The sequence below is a fragment of the Ambystoma mexicanum genome, chromosome 9 (assembly GCF_040938575.1).
Source record: "Ambystoma mexicanum isolate Mex_15411 chromosome 9, UKY_AmexF1_1, whole genome shotgun sequence".
Taxonomy (NCBI): domain Eukaryota; kingdom Metazoa; phylum Chordata; class Amphibia; order Caudata; family Ambystomatidae; genus Ambystoma; species Ambystoma mexicanum.
Window position 1 is genome coordinate 818,897,966 of NC_090931.1, and position 22,128 is coordinate 818,920,093.

General features: G+C 46.4%; 1 protein-coding gene and 1 pseudogene across 7 annotated transcripts in view; both read left to right on the forward strand.

Moving 5' to 3' along the window:
* ARMC8 (armadillo repeat containing 8) overlaps window positions 1-22,128 on the forward strand; it is a 1,620,024-nt gene that overhangs the window by 307,161 nt on the left and 1,290,735 nt on the right. The gene's annotated exons all lie outside the window — the stretch shown is intronic.
* Window positions 8,786-9,671, forward strand: LOC138489535 (heat shock 70 kDa protein 4 pseudogene; annotated as a pseudogene).

A 22,128-nucleotide genomic window follows, 5' to 3' on the forward strand; every position in this document is an offset into this window, starting at 1 on the left:
AGAAAGATAATTTAAGGCACGCAAATAGTTTTTACTAAAATCACAGTATCACTGTCTCAGTAAAAGAAACTCCTTCAAAGTAACTACTGCCACCTCAAAGTAAAAATTCCATTTTATACGTATTGTCATAGTGGTAAAGTGACATCAAGCAATTTCTTTCTTACAAAATAATTTGAATTTAAATCCACTTGGCCACGCTCTAACCTACTCGAAATGTAATCCAAAATCACCTCTAGGCAAGGGGAACTCCCGAATGGCTTGCTGGGCTGCCTTAGTTCAACCACGAGCCCTCTTTTCCTCGATGTGGCCTAATCAATTGTTCAGCTTGTTCAGTTCTACTTTAATTGCAGTAACACATATATAAGATCACGCCCAATTAAGTTTCTGCAGGAATTCACTTATTTCCTGTTTTAAACTTGAACCGGGTTGCTTGCTCCAAAACTTGTAGCTTAAGTGTCCCACGCTGTCCTTCGCACATAACCACAAGAGCTTTGTTTAATTAAGCAAGGATACAGTGTCACGTAACGCATCTCATCTGCTGCCTGAACACTGATCGAACTTTACTAAGTCTCCTAGAAAGCAATCAGGCTGTTCACTTACCCAGATTCAAATGCGACTGTTGGGAAATAATATCAGGTAATTAACTTCCACTCCCGATCTCCCAAATTACTGATCTGTATTTGTTGGTACATCGTGGGTGCTTCACCTCACACATGGTTCTAACATCCAAAATTGATTATCTGGTTCTCAGCAATAGTTGTTCCAGGGGGGTGCAACAGACGTCTCTCAGCCACTGTGCAATAATGTGTGGATGTTTTAAAAATGTCATTCCTTCTAATGGATTGTGTCCTCCCATGTTTTCCTTATCTTTGATATACTCTATCCTGCTTGGAGCTTCGAAAACCTTTTCACAGCACATGACGCAGTGCATAGTCAACCTTGAGTCTCACTCCTCTGCGGCCTCTGTCCGCTCTCTACAGCGACGCCGCTGTTAGTATAAATAACACGCACTGCGCCCTTTGTCTCAGTTTTCTTTTTCCGGACAGCATGCTTCTAAATGGTTCACTTGCCTTAGTGTTTTTTCCAATTGCGTTCTTGAGTTACTCGACAATGTCTACCCTGAAAACCAGGTTTAAGATATCCATTGCAGCCTGCATTGCATATGTCTGTGGTGCTTGGGAACAAGCCATAAGGTTGGTGACTGTGGCTTGTGTCAGCCTATGACAGTTAATGCCTTAAAGGAGCGGAAGGGGGTAACTTGTCCTGGGTAGGCCATTGGCCAAATCCTCCTCTACCACCCCGGCGAACATGAGATCTTTGGAGGACAAAAGCTTGAGAGTGGTTTCCCCTCACAGGGCCAAGAAGCACAGTAAACATGCAAAGCGCTGTAGGTCGATGTCTCAACAATTTTCGTCGCCCTCCAGGAAATCCACTAAGCGACACCATCGGTCACATTCTTTTTCGTACTCAAACTGTTACGTTTCCCTGTTTAAGCAGAGTTGGAGAAATTCAGACTGAAAATGTTCTAGGTATTAAATGAAGGTGGCGTCAACTACCCCTTCTGTTGAATCAATAAAGGCTTCCGTCCCCATCGTTCCTTGTGAGGCCGACAGGGTGTCATTGAAATCTTCTGTTCACATGCCTAAGAGCCTGGACAGAGAGACATTGAAGGTTCCTCGAGTGGCGTCTGAATTAGACACTACAGATTGTGTCAGTCGCACCATGGCAGTGGGCACTGAGACAAAAAGATTTGCATGGCTGCGGAAGTCAGGGTTTGCATGTGACGTTCAAGATAGATTGTTGGATATGCCCTTTGAGGCGTCATGGCATTGATCTGACAATCAGCGGTCATTGTTCTCCATCAGAGTCCAGACTTCACATAAACCATTGAGAGCTGAGGGCAATCAAACTAGCGCTGAAGACCTTTCTGCCTTCTGTATGGGGAAAGAGTGTCCTTATAATGACGGATAACACAGTAGCCATGCATTACCTCAACAAGAGAGGAGGTGTAAGGTCACTACCACTGTGCAGCTCTGGTTTTGGGCACTGCAAGAAGGAATCTCTGTTAGCCATTCACCTAGTTGGAGAGGAGAACACACCGGCGGATGCTCTGAGCAGGCAGAGCACAGTCTCCCACGAGTGGGAGTTAGCTCAGGAAGTGCTTCTAGAGATCTTCATTCTTTGGGGGGACCCCTGAGGGGGATCTGTTCACTTCCAGTATCAACAGGAAATGTGCCCTGTTGTGCTCCAGGGAATTCTCTGAGAGGAGCTCTGGGGTACTGGGAATTTCCACTCCTGTATGGGTTTCCACCAGTCCCAGTCATTTCACATGTTCTCAGGAGGTTGAGAAAGTCTGGCAAGTACATGATCCTAATTGCTCCGGGTTGGGCCAGGGGGACATGATACCTGGAACTTCTGGATATGTCCATCTGCCCTCCAATTCGCCTTCCTCAGAGAGAGAATTTGCATTCTCCAGCTAGAGATAAAAACCGTGAACCTTCACATCTGGTTTCTGAGAGGTTGAGATGCAGAGATTGGGACCTTCCGGAAGGCGTAATGGCGGTGTTGCTTTCGGCCTAAGGACCAGCAACGAAAGATCTATACCGCTACCATTGGATCAAGTTTGGCAGCTGGTGTAGAGACAAGAAAATAGACCCATTCACTTATGACACACCACTGGTCTTCTCATTTCTACTGCAGCTAACCCATCAAGGGCTTCAAGTTTCTATGGCAAGGGGCTATCTGGCTGCGCTGCCCATTTTCAAGTGTTCGCCGGAACAGGGCTCCTATTTAAAACTCCCTATTGTTGATCAGTTCCTGAAAGGGTTAACTAACATCTTCTCACAGGTTATTTACTTATTGAGCATTTGTGAGGTGCTTATACAACAGCATAGTGTTTCCAGGTGCCACAAGGCAAAGTGAGGAGGGAACAAGTGGAGTAAATAACATTGGCAAGAACAGTAAGTATAGAATTGTGGTCCTACTAGGCCTTGTGGCATTCGGATGTGCAAGTGCAGAGAAGAGAGGTGCAGGAGATAGGGATGGGGGGAGGGGGTCGAAAGGAATGTGCTAGTGGTGCAGGGGGAGGTAAGTGCCAAGGGAGTCCAGGGAGGAGGCCTCATGCTAAGTGCTAGGGCGGATGAACCCAAAGGGTCAGGTGCACAGTCCCCAGACTGGGTGCCCGCCGGGAGCAGTGCTGTGAGGATGGAGGGTGCTGGTGTCGACTGGGAAGAGGGCCTGGTCTGTGCAACTCACAAGGACCAGGCCACTAGTCTTAGCGGCAGTGGGGTGATTAGCAAAGAAGGGAAGAGGTAGAGAAAAGCAGAGTTTGGGAAGTTTCTGGAAATTGAGTTGGTCCAACTCAAGTCTAATACGGTCAGGGAGGCACCAGCCGAGGAAAGAGACCTGCCCTCCCTCCACTCTCTGCTTGGAGAAGCATTTGACAAGCAGAGAATTGGAATTAGAGCAGCAGAGGGCTCTAGCAGGGGCGTATTTAGGAAGGGAAAGTTGTAGACAACGTGGTCCCAATCCCCAGAAAGCCTTGTGGGTGATGCAGAGGGTCTTGAATTTGGTCCTTGCTGCCACTGCGAGCCAGTGGAGAGATTCTAGGGCTGGAGAGATACAGTGCCTGGGCTTAAGGCCAAGGATAAGTCTTGCAGCCCTATTCTTTATTAGCTGAAGGGGGAAAGGGGGAGATTGAGGAAGTGGCTGTAGCAGTAGTCCAGTCTAGAGAGAGGACCAGAGTTCTGGAGACATTGAGCTTCTGGTGAAAGGTGAGGAAAGGGAGAATGCCTATAAGCTGGATGTGGGCCTTTTTGGCAAGGTCCAAGATGTGAGAGGAGAAGGAGAGAGCCTAGTCGAAGATGACACCAAGGTTTTTGGTATAAGGATGGTGAGGGTAGTGGGCCCAAGGAGGGCGGCCAGAGGGTAGGAGGAAAACAGGACAGAGGTGCCCCAATGAAAAGGATCTCAGTCTTACTGGCATTAAGACCGAAATTGTTAGCCGCACACATGCTTGGATGGCTATCAGGGATGAGGGAGGAGGAAGATGAGGTAGTAAAGGGAAGTTTGAAGGAAAGCTGTGCATCATCGGCATAACACTGGAAATTGGGAGAGAAGGAGGAGTTCAGGTGAGGAAGAGGGGTGAGCTAGATATTGCAGAGTCACAGCGATAGGATAGAATACTGCGGGATGCTGCAAGTAGAGTGTGTGGCGGTCCCCGGTTTAAGACCTCGATTTGGTCTTGTTTGGGTGCTCCAGGCTCTTTCATCTACACCGCTGTTTACCATCTTCCGTAAGGATGAAGTAGTTCTAAGGGTTTGTCTTTCTATTCTACCATTGGTGGTTTCAGAATTTCACCTGCCACACAGATTGTTTTGCCTTCCTTCTACCCTCCTCAATCTTCTAAGGAGAGAGAAAGGCTTCACAGATTAGATCCCAAGAGAGCATTGAGCTTCTACATTAACAGGCTCTCTCTGCTCAGACAGGACAATCGGCTTTTTGTAGGCTATGTGTAAGGGGTCAGTAATGCAGGGGCGGACAACTACTTGTAGTTTTCTCAGTATTGTAAACAATTTTAGTAGACAACATTGCAAAGAAACCCTAACTAGGTCTACTCTGTTAGGGAGTTCCCTACCTATTCTAGCTTCTAAGAGGAAATCTCCTAGCATACTCAACTCGCCCTCACACCAGACAACAAAACATTCAAAGCAAACCATAAACAACATAAATAAATGATTACCAAATAACCAATGACTTGGATGACTTCCACTTGTCCTGGGTAGATCCTTTTCCCGGGAATGTCCAAAGTCATTATCTTTCAAAAGAAAAGCCTTGTACCAGTTCTTGAAAGTTCCAAAGTAAAACAAATGTTCATCCAAACAATAATCCACTGCCAACAGTTCTTTCTGTTGAAAAGTTCCCTTTCCAATTTTCACAAAGAAATAGCTCCACCTGTAATCCCGGATAACCTCCTTCCAGGGTAGACTTAACCAAAGTTCAATTGAAACTACCACCTCTGCTTCAACAATTGTCCATCTCGTTTTGTAGCCTCCGCAGCGTCTTTGATATAATTTGTCACAGTGTTTCTTCTAAGGGGGTTGCTTTCCTCCTGGCAACTCCCTTCTGCTACTGGCACTGTGAAAGCAAGCTCCTTTGCTTCACTGTGCTACTACTTCAACCGCCTTAAATGTAATGTTCTCTTACAATGTTTATTATTTATTGATTTAAAATGTTTATAAAGCGCTGAATGCCCTTAAAGCGCACAGAGAACCGCACACAGACAACACAAAGTGGTGGATCGAGAGGGGTGCATTGTAAGGAGTGGGGTGATTATTCTGAAATGTTAGAGAAGAGTCTTAGTAGTCCTCTTAAATCTTACCATGGTAGAGGAAGATCTTAAGGCGGAGGGATTGCATTCCACTCTTGAGGGACCCGCACTTCAGAACTTGTACCCCCAAACCTTTCTAGACTAAATCGAGGTTGATGCAGAGCATTAGTGTTATTGGAACGTAGTAATCTGGTTGTTTTTTTTGGAGGATATCCTTTGAACCGGATACTGTGGGGCAGCAGAGTTTAGACGTTTATAGGCCAGGGAAAGGATCTTGTGCTTGATTCTCTGTTTCACAGGAAGCCAATTTAGCTTGTTCCTGAATTCAGATACATGGTCCATTTTTGTCAAACCTATAATTGCCCTGACAGCACCAGTCTGAGTGGTCTGCAAGTGGGCAAGATTGGATTGAGAAGTACCAGTGAGCAAGCTGTTACAGTAGTCTATCTGTGAGTTGAACAAAGCGGTAGCTAGGATGGATCTGTTTTTAATGGTTATATAACATATAATCTGGTGAAGAAGCTTAATTATATACCCGCAAGATGAGCGGATGCTTGAGATGTGCCGTTTCATGGATAATTCAAAGTCAAGCATGACGCCTAAGGTTTTTACAGTCTTGCTGACTGAAATCTGGTTGCCCATGATGGTAAAGTGGGAGTACCTAGAATCAGTTTTCTTCAGCCTGAGGGCCGGAATCAATGAGTAGAAGCTCAGTTTTCTTCTTGTTCAACGCCAGTGAATTATGAGCCATCCAAATGTGAATTCCATTATAGATGTAATCCATGGTCTTAACATCAATGTCGCAAATGCTGGTAAGTTCAAAAAGTACTTGGATGTCATATGCCTAATTAGCGTAGCCGATATCCAATCCGTCCAGAAGATCAAGTAATGGTCTTGTGTATATGCTGAACAAAGTTGGAGACAGGGAAGAACACTGTGGGACGCCACACAAGGAGATAGTAGGAGAGGCTTCAGCTATTCCAGTGGCCACCCATGAGCTTCTGTTATCAACAATCACAATTCTTTTGGTTCAGCTACAACTTGGTACAGATTTGTCAAGCAACCTAAAGACAGGACTCTTCAACCTCCATATGTAAGCTATATCATAAGAAAGGGGCAGCCTCTTTGCCTTGTCTGTCGGTCTTGCAGCTACCACTGGGATCTGACTTGGCTTCTAGACTGCTTATTTTCCTCATCTTCAACAGTCTTAGCTCTAAAGAGTGTTGAATAGTTTGTTTCACAAGCATCCAGCTCCCTTCCCCAGCTTCATGTTCACCTTCTTGATTCCAGCAGTTACCCCAAAGCTATGTATTGCCACTCGCCCAGCCGTGGATAACCTTATCACACCTTTATCAGAGGACACTGTATTAGTAACAACTTTAACAACTGGAGATTAGCTCTTAATCAGCCGGTGAGATAGCTCAGTGGGTTGAGCGCTCGCTGCTGCGATCTGAGTGTGATCTGCAGGTCGCAGGTTTGAATCCCGGCAAGGCCAACTCAGCCTTTCATCCTTCCGAGGTCGATAAATGAGTACCAGTTTCGGTTGGGTGATATTATATGTAAATATGTGCTCTGTAAAGCGCTTTGGATTAAGGCGCTACATAAATAACACATTATCATTAATAAGGCCGGTTTGTCATTTAGAAGGATTTTGTCTGCTGGCTTGGGTATTGCTTGATTTTCTCGCTACTTCAGCAATTCCTACAATTACAATATATTTGTTCTGAATGTTACAAGATCAGGGTTTCACTCGGGAAACAGAATTAGGTACACGCGACCACTCTTTGATGGAGAATTTCACCTTTAGTGATTGTAAAGACTTGCTTTCCCTTTCATTCATAGAGAACGCAGCTTTAACTTGTATTGGGAATCAATATCACTCATGCGCAACCTTTCTTTGATGAACAGTTCTTGTAACAATTTGGGAAAGTCAGCTGCAACCGTTCAAGTGATTACAAATAACATTCTCCTCCTTAGTTGAAGACATACGACCACTTTGGCAAGGTTCTTTAATGGAGCAAGGGAAAAGAAAAGTTTTTTCTATAAGCAAGCACTTTGTCTGATGTTAAACGTTCGCGTGATACATTTCCTTTGTTACACAAACTTCCCATGGCAACAAACAACTTTTACTTGCTCTTACTTCTACTATAGTTCAATTGGAGCTGGTTACAGTTACTGGCAAGGAATGTTAAGCCAATTGGAGTACAGAGCTTCACTCACTGGCTCCATAACACTGCTGTTACGGGGGGCTTTTACTTCCTGACTTTTTCTTCCTGCTACTACTACTACAGGCACGCATGGGACCCACACCCCCCTGCAGCACGGGTGTCTCAGATCCAGCCTCGACCACAGAGAGTCTCCTTCTCTCCCGTTTCCCGTGGCTTGCTTCTGCACAACATCAGCTCTGCAGTCAGAGCAATTGGGCGCACCTGGGGAAACTGTTAACTTCTCCAAGTCTCTTCCAGTGCACCCACAGCCAGACAGGGTTTGGGAACAAAGGACCAACTCCGAACATGCAGGTGAAATCTGTTCCTCTCTCGTCCAGGTGTATCTTAAGTGGTCACACTTCCTCGTGAACTGCCAGGCTTGTGCTCCTCCTACTACTGCCAACCTTCCAGCTGCTGCACAAGCTCCTTCCTAGCTCCTTCCTAGCTCCTTCCTACTGCTCCTTCTTGCTGCATCTCTGGTGGGGCAATTGACTTCAGGTGCAGGCCCTTAATGTGAATTGCCTGACCCTGTCAAAGGCTTGTAGGCCTATTTCCCTAACGTTTACTTCTGCATGCCTCTTCAACCCTCTTCTTCGTTACAGTCCCTGAGGGTTTCTGGGACATGTAGTTTATCTTAAAGAAATTCAGTTTTTCCACTTTAATGCTTTCAGGGGGGGATTTAATTCCCTTACTCTTTTTAGAAGACAATGCTTGAGTTTGTTGAGTTTGTTTTACTGGAAACAGATGGTATAGAAAAGGCAACACTTTCTTCTTTCCCTTTAGTGTACCCTTGACATTGAGGACAATATTTATTTTCAGCAATACCCAAGACCTGTTCTGTTATAATAGGTTGAAAAGTTATAACCTTGGGGTTTACCATTTCAATCTTACTAGAAGGTTGGGATATATTACAGTGGTAATAAGCCAAAGACTCCTCTGACCTAGTGACAAGAGTATCCCTCTCAGAAGAAAAATACCCATGGTATCTCACGGACTCTCCCGACTACCCTGGGCCTTGTCTCCACCCAGGTGATCCTCCAGCAGTAAACCACCCCTAGGACTGGGTTCAGGATGCGTCTGCCCTCTCCTGGCCACTTGGGAGGAGACTTTAGGCAGGGTTTTGGTAGGGAATCCACAGGATTCTCCACATATGTTGCTAATAGGTTAGAACAGGCTGTTACTCTCCTGCCTGGCCGTTTGGCTCAAGTGCTCTGCGCCACCCCAGACAAGATAGAGTGCTGCAAGCACAATGTCCGTAGTGGGCATTGATGTGGGCTTCCAAAGCTGCCACATTGCCGTAGCTCGAGCTGGTGGCATCGAGACAGTGGCAAATGAGTACAGTGACCGCTGCACGCCGGCATTCATATCATTTGGTCCCAACAATCGATCAATTGGAGCATCAGCAAAAAGTCAAGTAATTTCAAATGCAAGGAACACGATACAAGGCTTTAAAAGGTTTCATGGTCGTGCATACTCAGATCCCTTCGTTCAAGCTGAAAGATCCAATCTTGCATGTGAACTTGTTCAGTTGCCAACAAGGTATACCGTGATCAAGGTTATGTATTTGGAGAAAGAACGACACTTCACAATTGAGCAGGTGACTGGAATGTTTTTGCCCACGCTAAAGGAAACTTCAGAGAGTGCACTGAAAAAGCCTGTAGTAGACTGACTGCGTAGTTGCTGTTGCATGCTTCTATACAGATGCAGAAAGGCAGTCTGTTATGGAAGCCACACAGATTGCTGGTCTTAACTGCCTACGGTTAATAAATGCGACTACTGCAGTCGCACTTGCATAAGGAATCTACAAACAAGACCTGCCTGCCCCAGAGGAGAAGCCAAGAATTGTTGTCTGTGTTGACATGGGGCATTCTGCGTACCAGATTACGGTGTGCGCTTTCAGTAAAGGGAAACTAAAAGTTCTTGCTACTGCAGTTGATGCCAGCCTTGGTGGCAGGAAGTTACCAATCTACACAGTACTCATATCTCGACAACTGGCTCATAACTGGAGACTCGCACCAAACATGTCTGGAGAGCACCCAAAAGACTGTGGATCTTCTTTGCAACCTGGGGTTCTCAATCAACGAGAAAGTCAAGCCTGGTCCTCAGTCAAGTTATTCAGTTTCTGGGAGCACTGATTCAGACAGAAGACAGGCTTGTTTTCCCCTCCAATGAGAGGGTTCAAAACATGTTGTTCCAGATCCCTCAATATGTAGCCAGTCATCGAGTAACCATACGGAAAGTCATATAGCTGCTGGGGATGATGGCATCCTGCATCTTCCTGGTTCCGCACGCCCGTCTGTGCATACGCCCTATGCAGGAGTGGCTCTCGAGCCAATGGTGTCAGTTAATCGGTCAGTGGGACGATCTAGTGGTTGTCTCGACAGCCCTCGTTCAGTCTTTGCAGTGGTGGTCAAAGGAAAACCTTCTAAAGGGTAAATCTTTTACCACCCCCGCATAAAATCCACTCTCAAAACGGACGCAACCCTGTCAGGATGGGGAGCACATCTCCTAGAACCGACAGCGCACTGCATGTGCTCTGTCAGTAGCATCCAAACATATCAATCAGCTGAAACTACTTGCATAGTTCAAAGCCCTAAAAGCTTTCCAAACACACCTGCAGGAGACGACCGTCCTTGTCCTTACATACAGCACCATGGACATGCACTATCTGAATAAATGGGGGCACCACTCTCTCTCCAGGACTGTCCAAACTGTCACAGAAGATTTTAAAATGGACACTTAAACACATGTTCATACTTTCACAACATGTTCCAGGGGAACACAATCTTCTGAAAGATGTACTTGGCAGAGACTTGCAAGCACCACTCGTTTTTGACGGTAGGTACAAGAAAATATTCTACATACGATCTTTGTAAAAAGGGGTCATCCATACATCGACTTATTTGTAACTCTGTAGAATGGTGGTGGCCAGATTATGCCTCCAGATACCCTCTGAAACAGTCCAAAGGAAAGGTCTCTGGATAATATGGTCTGGGAGATTTGCCTATGCCTTTTCCCCCTGATTCTCCTACTAAACAGGATAGTCACAAGATGCACCAGGAACAAGTCACTCCAGTTTCTGGTGGCACCAATGTGGGCTTGACAGCCATGGTTCTCTCATCTCATGAGAATGTCAGGCTCCCTATCCAGGAAAGAGCCTTGTCCATACAACATGCTGTCATAAGACCTAGGGACAACACTACATCCGTGACCCCAAACACTCATTTTAGCAGCTTGGCTCCTGAAGTTGTAGAATTTGGGCACCTCCAACTACCTCAAAGATGTATGGACATTCTTAGAGAAGCATGGAAACCTTACACCAGACATTGTTACTCCAATAAATGGAAACGCGTGGTCATCTGGTGCAATACTAACTCAACTCTATTAACTATAAAGATATATCCTTTATATAACACACCTCTTAGATTCAGGAATTGTTTTCAACTCACTTAAGGTCCACCTTGCTGCCCTCTCTGCGTACACCACATCTCAGAGCAAGGTTTCCTGGTGGAAAATTTCAGTGATTAAGGCACTCATGGAAGGTGTAAAAAGACTTCACCCTTCTATTTGTAACCAAACTCCCGACTGGGACTTTAATGTTGTTCTTACAAGACTAATTGGACCTCCTTTTCAGCCATGCATAAGGCTACTCCTAAGGCTCTCACACATAAAACTGCTTTTCTGGTGACTGTTACCTCTGTTAGGAGAGATATTTAACTGAAGGCTCTCTCATTTCCATTCATAAAGACAAAGTGGTACTGTGCATACACCCACGCTTTGCACCTAAATTAATTTCTAAGTTCATGTGAACCAATCCATCAAACTTCTCACTTTCTTTCAGAATCCCTCTAACTCAACTTAAGGAAACCTCCATACACTAGATGTTAGGAGAGCAGCGGTGTATTACCTTGATAAAACAAAACCACTAAGAAAGACAGACCAATTCTTTGTCTCTGTTGCCGCTGGTTGAGAAGGGGACCCCTCTCTCTGTCAGCCATATCAAAAAGGATTGTTAAATGCATCACAGTGTGTTACTCTTTTGCCAAAAGAGATTTACCCTTTACAACTAGAGCACATACTAACAGATCCACAGGAGTTACTACAGCCTTTATTGCTAATGTTCCTCTTTGCAAAATGGGTACCTGGAGTTCTGTTCACACTTTCACTCATTACTGCTTAGACATACACTAAGTCTGATTCTCAGGTGGGACAGGTGGTGCTAAGACGTCTCTTTGTTCCTTCACATACCCCATCATCCTCTCCTGGTACTGCTCGCTAGTCTATGCACAGCAAATGATTCTAAGCAGATTCACAAGCATCAGAAGACCTGTATTACTCACCGTAATCGTATTTCTGGTGCTTGTATCTGCATAGATTCCCATGCGCCCACCCTCCCTTCCCTCTTGGAGTAGAAGGAACATAGACATCTTACACCTTCTTTTCTTCTGTACTCACTCAGACACTGAATGATATAGTTAATACTGTACTCACGCAGACACTGAATAATACATACTTGGAGATCAGTAATTAACCCCTTACTCCGAGCGAATGGCTCATGCGTTATACCACGAAACCTACCCCTAACAGGCCATGTTCCACTAGTTGCAGAAATGAGAGCCTTCGTTCCCATTCCTCGACCAAGAACACCCTACGCCACAAGACCACCCTGACTAAACAAATTTGTATCAAGACCAACCCTTCATTCTCAAACATTAATGGACCTGCGCAGGCTCCCAAGCCCATTACCATAGCAGCCCCTCCGCCCACCGAGACTCCCCACATCAAAGTAGCCCTCATTAACGCCAGGTCCTTGATGGCACATGCTCTTGACATAACAGACCTCATCAAAGTTAATCATTTAGACTTTCTAGCTGTCACAGAAACGTGGCTACACCCAGCAGCTGGACCCTCCCTTACGTTAGCAGTTCCCAAACACTACTCGATCATCAGGGTCGACAGAACCACCAGTAAAGGTGGTGGAGTCGCGATTATCTTGAAAACCACATTAGACATTAGAAAATGCAATAGTCTTCTAATCTCATCTGGAGAACTTCTCTCCGTCAAACTCGCCCTCACAGCTGCACGCACACTTCTCACCCACATTGAGTACAGTCCTCCGGGCCTACCTCCTCCTTTGAGGAAGACGTCACCCACCTCCTCACCCAGAATACCAAACCTAACTCCCAAATCATGCTCTTGGGTGACTTGAACCTAGGCTTACATGACCAACTAGATGCAAATGTCATTGCCTTAGAAAACACTCTCACCAAACTAGGATTCTCACAATGCATTGCCGATCCAACTGATTGCAAGGGCAGAACCCTGGATTGGATTGCAGACCTAAACTGCAACACCGAAATTATATCAAATGCTGCATGCGCTTGGTCAGGCCATAACGTCATTTTCTTTGAAATCCAAGACTTCAGCCAACCACTGCATAACGATCAACGAGCTCCACCAGCCTTAACTAGAAATAACAGCCTAATCACCCTGCAGAGCGTACTGCCTTTACTTCAACCCATCACCAACCCCCAGAAAAACCTTGAGATTGACCCAACCTTAATGGTGGATCTATATAATCAGAACCTTCTCCAAGTCCTCTACCAATTGGCCCCGCTCAAACTGAGAAAAGCTAAGCCAATAGCTCATCTAAACAAATGGTTAACTTCTGAACTGAAAGCCCTACGGGAAATAAAAAGATGTTCAGAAGCCATCTGGAGAAAACAAAAACTCAGCCCAAAGTAAGAAAAACTTTACCGCTGCATCCAATGCCTATAAAATCGCTATCCTGAAAACTAAAAGCAAGACCTTCAACAACAGAATTCATAATACCAAATCTAGATCCAAAGAGCTTTTCTCCATCCTCAGAGAGTTGGAGTCACCCATCTTCCAGCCGGACTCATGCAATAAAGACATCCATTGGTGTACCAAAATGCACTTTTAGACAAAATCGCCTGGCTACAAGCAAAAATTGAATTAAAAACACTTAGCCTCACATCTGTTGCCGAACCAAGTGATCCGCTCGCCCTACCTCCCAAAGGTAGCAACCCCCACCCCTCAACCTCCAATCTGTGCAATCCATTTGATTTCACCCCAGTCACATCCAAAGAGGTTGAAGCTATCATTGCAAGCCTTAAACCATCCAAGGCAACATCTGCCCTGCCACAATTATAAAGGAGGTGGCAAAGGATTTTGCTCTGTTTATCACCTCATTAATTAACTCCTTGTTTGCCTCGTGCACTGTTCCCAAAAATCTTAAAGAAGCCTGGGTCATGCCTCTCATTAAAAAACCTAACCTTGACCCTAGCATTCCTATCAATTATAGACCCATAACAACCGTGCCTTTTCTCTTGAAAATCTTAGAAAAGGCAGCCTGCATCCAAATACAAAACCATCTCAAGTCTAATCTTCTGGGCCTCAGCAATCAGGGTTCCGACCTAGACATAGGACTGAGACAGCCCTTCTGGATTTAAAATTCAGATGGATGCTGCCAGAGACAACAGAAAGCCAGCCTTACTCCTTCTACTTGATTTATCGGCAGCGTTCGATTTAGTCGACCACAACATATTAACTACACATTTCACTACAGCAGCCTCCCTCTCCACCAAAGCGGCTGCCTGGGTCCAGTCCTTTCTCTCAGACAGATCTATGAGGGTGATCTCCACCGCTGCATCCGCAGACCCCTCTCCAATCACCTGTGAAGTCCCGCAGGGATCTTGTCTCCCCAACCCTGTATAACATCTTCACAAAGCTCCTATTTGACCACCTAGATGACCTTGGCGTATCGTACACAAATTATGCGGACGATACGCAAATTCTTATTACACTTTCAGGTGCATATGACAATGACTTAATACTCCTAAACGAAATATACAGCATGATTCATGGATAGCCAAACATGGTCGTTGTCTCAAAGATGACAAGACCAAGCTACTGCTCATCGGCTGCTAGCATAGACTCAACAAGCTAGGTTCTCATTATACCTCCTTTAACATCGATGGAAATAATATAAAAGTTGACAAAGATGCCAGAACACTTGGAGTTTATTTGGACTCCACCTTATCTCTCTCCAGACAAGTTAACGCAACAGCATCAGCAACTGCATATACGTCCAAACTAATAAACGCATGCAGACCATTCCTGACCGCCAACAACTGCATCACACTAGCTAGGGCTCTTATACTCTCTAAATTGGACTACTGCAATACTCTATATTTAGGCAGCAGCAAACGAAATGTAAACCAATTACAAGTAAGGCAAAATAATGCACTCGCAGCGGCCCTAAACATTCCTTGTTCCAACCACATTTCACAAATTAGATGCAACACCAACTGGCTCCCAATAAAAGACAAGATCACATTCAGAATCCCATTGATCATTGACAAATGTCTGACAAATTCAGCTCCCAAGTATCTGGTCGACAAATTCTCCATAAAGTTTCCATCCAGACCTACCAGAACCAATTATGCCCATTGCCTCAACATCCACAAATTCAAATTGATTAAAGCTGGTGGATCTAGCTTCCCAGTACTTGCAGCCAAGACTTGGAATGCTCTGCCGCCCGCTCTCAGAGCTGAACCCTCTTTTTTTTCCGTCCTTCAGGAACAAGGTTAAAACTTGGCTCTACTCCCAGTCCAACTAACGACACCACCACACATCCCTCTCTAGACCGTTGCTCAAACTGTTGGCTCTAAAATGACAATTCATTTACACAACACTTTGCGACTGACCTCTTAGTTCCGACTCAATGTTCTATTTGCAATTAGCTTTGAACATTGTACATTTCTTTGTATTTATTCCTATGTCAACTGTAAATATGTGACTTGATTTGTGACACAAGTCATCTGCCGTACTGGCTTTGCAGCACACTTTTTGTCCATATTTGTTATTGCTGTCTTCGCGTGTCCTGGTAATACTATTACCAGTGTTCTGTAACAATTGTCGTATTCTCAAGCAAAAGCGCCCAGATACGCCTGGGTTCGGCGCGCTGTACAAACTAAACTCACGCATTCTATGAGGCTCCCTCGCAGCAGAACAAAAACAACTGGTGGGACCTCGATACCTGAAGGATTTTGGGTACAATACACAGCATGTGAATCTAAGCAGATACAAGCAACAGAAGTACGATTACGGTGAGTAATATATGTCCTATCAAAGATGAGGAATACGTGGGAGGAACATCAAACGCCACATCAGCCTCCTCCACCACTTCGGGACCAGACCACCGTGGACACGGATGTACACACAGACACTGGTACGGACACGGCCAGGGGGACTGATGACAATGAGGACTTCATCCTGGCGGGCGACAAATCACTTTACACTCATAGAGGCTCTCCTCCAGCCGAGGTGGGATCATTCCACTCTGATCTCCAGGGCCTCTAAGCTATTCCAGCTGCTGCCTGAGGAAACCAAAAAGGAGTGATTCCTATACCAGCGATGGGAGCCTAAGAGGAAGACTATCATGTCGGTACTCTTTTTGGATGACATTTGGGTGGAAGGCCTGGCTCTCATGAAAAACCCATGCACGGCTCCACCCAAAAGAGAAAGGTTGGAGAAGTAGATCAGGGTGCTGGACTCCGCACCCAAGTGCTTGAGGTCACAACCGTCGTCAGACTCTGTAGTGTCGGCCGCAGCAAGAAAACGTTCAGCCAACCCCGTACAACGAGGGGAAGACGATGGAAGCCATTGATAAGAGATTCATCTACACGGCGGCATCCACGATCAAAGCGGATAATGCTCTGGCTATCTTGTCCCGATACGACCAGTAGCTTTGGTACAAGCTGGGCCATATCCTGGAATTCCTTCCCAACGACAAGGAAACCAAGACCCTCGCCCTCTTCCAGGAAGGGGAGGTGGCGTCGGACCATGCCATTACGGTGGCAGTGGACAATGCTGACGCAGGGTTTTGACAGATGGGGGAACAGTGTTTGCCTGCTTAGGCAGGTATGGTTGAAGGCCACTAACCTTCGCCCGGACGTCCATGCAAAGGTGCTGGGCATGCCTTTCGATGCAAAAATCTGTTCGGTAAGGCGGTCGATGAATCCCTTCAAGCTATAAAGACGGACACGGCGACGGCACGTTCCCTTGGCACACTGCAGGAGCATTGCTCGTCTTTTCGCTCCTCCTGGGGAAAATCAAGCAGATCATCCAAGGGAAATCTCCACATCATACAGGCAACCTCCCCAATCCTTCACGCAGGAAGCCTACAGGGGTCGCTCCCAAGCCTATGGTAGCAGAGGTCAGCGTCGCCCAGAGGGCAGGGCTCCTATGCAAGCCTGAACCGGCCAAGACGTTGGGTCCCCACTCGTGCACCCCAGTGGGAGTCCGGCTGACTAAGTTAGTCAGCAAGTGGAAGAAGATCACCACCAACAGATGGGTGCTGGATGCTCTTGCCCAGGGACACACCTTGGAGTTCGAACACAGATGTCCTCGTATTCCACTGGTTGCCCGTCGGGAGCAGCACATCCCTCGTCTCCTAGAAGAAACGCAAGCCATGTTATGGAAAGGGGCGATAGAGCTTATTCTCCAACGGCTCCGGGGCTGCAGAGTCTATTTCAGATATTTTCTGGTCAGAAAGAAGATGGACGCGGGGTGCGGTGCTGGGGAGGTTTGAGACGCATCCTAGACCTAGGTTGTCTGAACAAGTACCTGAAGTCCCAAAAATTCAGGATGGTCACCTTGCAACACATGCTTGGCCAACTGGAGGAAGGGGCTTTCTTGACATCGTCGGACCTAGACTTCCATGTCCCCATCCACTGGAAGCATCAGAAGTTCCTACGGTTCATGGTACAAGGCCAACACTACCAGTTCAACGCCCTACTGTTGGGCTTAATATTCAGCCCCAAGGGTGTTCACAAAATGCCTGGCCCCGGTAGAAGCCCACCTGTGTCTGCAGGGCATACACGTATACCCATACCTGGACGATTGTCTGATAAGTGCCCGCTCCTGGGAACTGGCCGACGAGCACACGGAGGAGACCGTCTGGCTACTGACGGAGCTGGGGTTCTTCGTAAACTATCCTAAATCCTGCTTAACGCTATCATAGAACATGCTGTTCCTCTGCGCCAGGCTCAACACAGTGGCTTGCCTGGCATCCCCCTTGGAGGGAGAGGCTGGCGGCCATTCAAAGGAAGGTGCAGCGACTGTCGTCGGTGAAGACTGCCGCGGTTCGGGCCATCAAGTGGTTGCTCTGCATGACGTCGTTTCTGCATCTACCTCGTCCATCTCTGCAGGTTGCAAATGCGACCCCTACAGGAATTCTTGGATGCACGTTGGATACAAGTGTCTGGGAGTTTTTGGGACAAGATCCCTCACAACAGGGAGTTGCGGCAGGCAATAAAGTGGTGGTGGGGGGGTACACTCCCACATCGCCCAGAGGATGGGATTTCAAACCCTGCCACACAAAGAGACGGTCACCACAGACACCTCTCTGGAAGGTTGGGAAGCACACACTGGACGTCTACATGCCAGAGGTTTGTGGCTTCCAGAAGAGAAAGATCTGCACATCAACATCCTTGAGTTACGGGCAGTGTTCTGGGCCCTCAAGTCCTTCCTACCGTCTCTGAGAGGCAAGGTGGTGAGGATCTTCACGGGCAACACCACCACCATGTTTTAGATCAGGAAGCAAGGGGGCGCTTGATCCCCAGCGATGTCCAAGGAAGCTCAGGGCTTGTGGCATTAGGTCATCGGACAGGCAATGTTCCTCTTCCCTTTCCACCTAGCAGGCATCAAGAACACCATTGCTGACTGCCTCAGCAGGTGCTGGGGCGAATTCTCAGAAATGTCCCAATTCCCTTCTTTCTTGGAGACCCCCAGCTCTTTTGCTGGACTTTAGGACTTTTAATTTTTACCCTGATGAGAGTGAACTTTTTCACACACTCATGCATTTTTATTTGATTTGGACACAGTGTTTCTTTTGGTTTTGGAGTCTGACTAACTCCATGGGTATCATCTTTTTGTATTGAGAGAGAGACACACACATACATGCACGCACACTCAAACTCTCGCTCTCTCGCTCTCTCGCTCTCTTACTCTCTCACTCTCTTTCTCTCACTCTCTTTCTCTCTCGGTCCTGGTGTGCTTGTTAGCCTCTGCGCGCTTGTGTGTGTCGCAGGGCTGACAGTCTGATTTAGAAAGACCACTCTGTGCTGTCCCAGAGCGGTCTTCCTAAATCGTTTTTAAAAAAATTGTTTTTGTGAAAAACATCTATTGACGAAATACCCTTCTCGCCATCTATTTCCTCTTTCTGCGTGTATAAACAATTTCATAATTATTACCAAACTCTGGCATTGTAATTTACACTGCCGCTCCACTGCCAGCTATGTCGGGTTTTTCCGATTTCGAGGGCAAAGCTACGGCGTCCTCCTTTTGGGTCTCTGTTCCACTTATTAATACAAATTCCGAATCCTCTATTGGGACAAGGTTGGTTCCCGTAGGTATTAAAGGGATTTGAATCACAGAATCTGTAATTGCACAGTCATCCTCACCCACATATAAACTCAAGGTTATTTGTTCAGTCGGACGGCTGACCAGCTATCTTGATCGATGGTTCCTGAGCTGGGGGGGGTCTCTCTTAGATGCTGCCTTTCCCCATTTCAAAATCTCTTTGGCGGGATCCGTTTGAAGTTTTTTGTTCACTCCAGCCTCCACCAAATGCTCACAGAGAAATTTATGGCGAATACCCTGATTCTGTTGCTAAGTCAAATCTACTTTGTATCATTGTTAGAAATGACTCTATGTAGATTAACTTTGAATGAGTCATAGCCAGCAGTGCAGCTTGGTCTTTGTAGTTTTCATTAATTCACTCATACAGGTTTAAGAAAGGCACCAGCGATATTGTTAGCACAGACATAAGGCTGCATTGGGCGTGAAAATTAGCCATGCTTTCTCATTTTTTTCATGATACAACGCCTTTGATTTTAACTACTTTGGCTACCCCTTGTAGTTATTGTAGGGGGTACATGTAGATTCAGAGGATGAAGAGCCTGTATCAGAAGTCATAGGTGCACTTAGATTTGCTGGGCTGGTCCGCAAGGCTCTAGGGTGCTCCTTCCCAATGGCATTAGCCAGGGATTTCACTGATAAAGGAGGATCCCACCTTCTGGGTTTCTTTGGGTTGTTAGCACGTCTGATGGAGGAGGGCTACTTGCAAACTTCATGGATGCTCCTCAATCTGGATGAGGCCCTTCTACTTTTTAGCTGCAGTGAGATGTTCACAATATCCCGGGTCATTCTCGGAGCTAGTACATTTCATCCAATTTCCCCTGTACCTAGTTCAAGGGGCTGCTGGCTTTCCCGTAACTCTGGGGCCAAATTCCACTGATGAGACAGTCGTCCACTCATCTGAGCTGAGTAACTACTTCTAAGGTCGTTCACCCTCTCTCAGTATTCTCCCGGGTGTCTTGACCCCTTCTCTTCAGTACATCTTCTTCTGTCTCCACTATGCAGGCATTCCTCCTACACTCCCTGTGCACTAGGCCTATGAGAGTACTCTCACTTTCATTCTGTTTCACATTCGAGAGTTCGTTAGAGTTCACCCCTCCTCCCAATCTTTTAACCAGCTTAAACGGTTACCCTTTACCTCATTGTCAGATCTTTTAAATCTCGGCTCCCCCTTTTCGTCTAACTGCACGACAGTATGAGGTAAGGCCGGATCAGCCGTAATTTCCATCAGGGTTCTCCCTCTCAACTGGGTGACACCAACTGCTTCTGACATATCGACTGCTGGTTCCTGTTCCTTTTAATTTACCATGTCAGTGTTCTTGTTCAAGTCAGTATCCATATTATCCCTCGCAGATGTCACGAACAATGCCGACTCCAACCCAATGTGTGTGAGAGGAGTGCTAAAGTAGGGGGTCCCTATTACTTGCACAGTCATTAACAAACCTTGTGGGGCCTTGATTCACCTTCTCTCCTGACCGCGGGGAAGCAGTGATCGCCTTAAAGTGTAGGCACACTTGACCCTAGTCCTCTGCCTATCCCCAGCTCCGGCAGAATGATCAGACGGGATATAGCTAAAATAGACAATCCACTCGTCGGCCTGCTGGCTAAAGTCATTTGCAAGCTCCAGCAGACAAGAAATTGATCAGCATAGGCTCCCAAGCTGCCCGGCTAACACGGACAGCAGAGACAGCCACTCTATGCCACTCTGCGCCGCGGGTACAAGGGCTTTTGGAAATTAAATTAAATGATACTCTACCTCCAAAATGATTTCCAGCGAAAACAGACTGGAGACACTGCACCCAAGTCTTTCCCCAGCACAGCCAGTCACTCTCTGCCACTTGGTATCAAGGCTGGAAAGAATATCCTGCGAGGGAAAAGGAACCGTTTTCTATAATGGTAGGGCCAGTTAGCAAGATAGTCTAAAGCGCTTTTAATTTTCACTTTAGCTCTAGCATCTACCCTTATTGTGCAAGGTAGGGAACTTCCCTCATAGAAATGGGGCAAGTTAGGCCTTTGATTCTTTTAAAAAAAAATGTATAAAGCCTTTGAAACAGGACTCTGAATTGTCTGAGTCCTTTTGGTTCGCCACAGTACCAAGGTGTCCTGGGCTTTCTCCACCATGAGAGTGAAAGCATCTATCCCCCATATTGCCGGGGCAACCTTTCCTTGACGGGCATTTAAAAATCAACAGTTAAGACCATACACTGCATTTGTAGACATTTTGTGGCTTCTGATGCAAGGACTGGTGGGTAAGGAGAACCGCCAAAATAGTTTGGGATTATTTTGCCTATTCCTATTTCCTACTTTTCTAGTGAATGCACTGCTGTCCAATCTATTAAGACAATTATGAATCATAAGTATGTTTGCTAGAGAATAAATTACCTACCTGTTGTAGTTGTTCTTCAGCAAGGTTATTCTTACTAGATTCAAAAGTGAGCTCCTCTACTTCTCTCTGATATATGATATATGATATGGCATTTATAACACGCCTATACACGAAGTGTTTCAAGGTGCGACGAGGCAAGGAAGGGGAACAAAGGGAGGACAGACAACGATCCTACTAGGCCAGGTATCATTCAAATCCCGCAAGTGCGTGGGAAGGGGGCAGGGACAGTGCAGTACATGTAATAGATAAACAATAAGTAAGTAGCGGCCATCATGAGGCAAGTGCATAGGTAAGTGCAGACATCAGGTGTCACGGGCTGGGGGGACTGAAGGGATACAGAAACCGTCCCCAAGTGCAGAGGTTGCCAGGGGGGCAGTGCAAGTGTGTGATGCTGGTGGGGGAGGGACCTGGGACCGGGATCAGAGGGTGTCCAGGTAGCCGGTGCTGTTTCGGTAACACCTAGGAGGTCAGCAGAGGGGAGGAGGAGAAAAAACAGAGGCAAAGAGAAAGGTTTTGAGGTGTTTCCGGAACCAGAGATGGTTCTCATCAAGTTTAAGGGAGGCAGGGAGGCTGTCCCAGAGGGAGGCCCCAGCCGAAGATGGAGATCGGCCACTAACTCGTTGCTTAGAGAAGCGACTGACTCTGTGGGAGTTGGAGGTGGATGAGCGTAGAGCTCGAGGAGGAAGATATTTAGGGAGAGAGAGTTGAAGGTATTGAAGCCTGAGGCCCCAGACCCCAGAACACCTTGTGGACGATGCAGA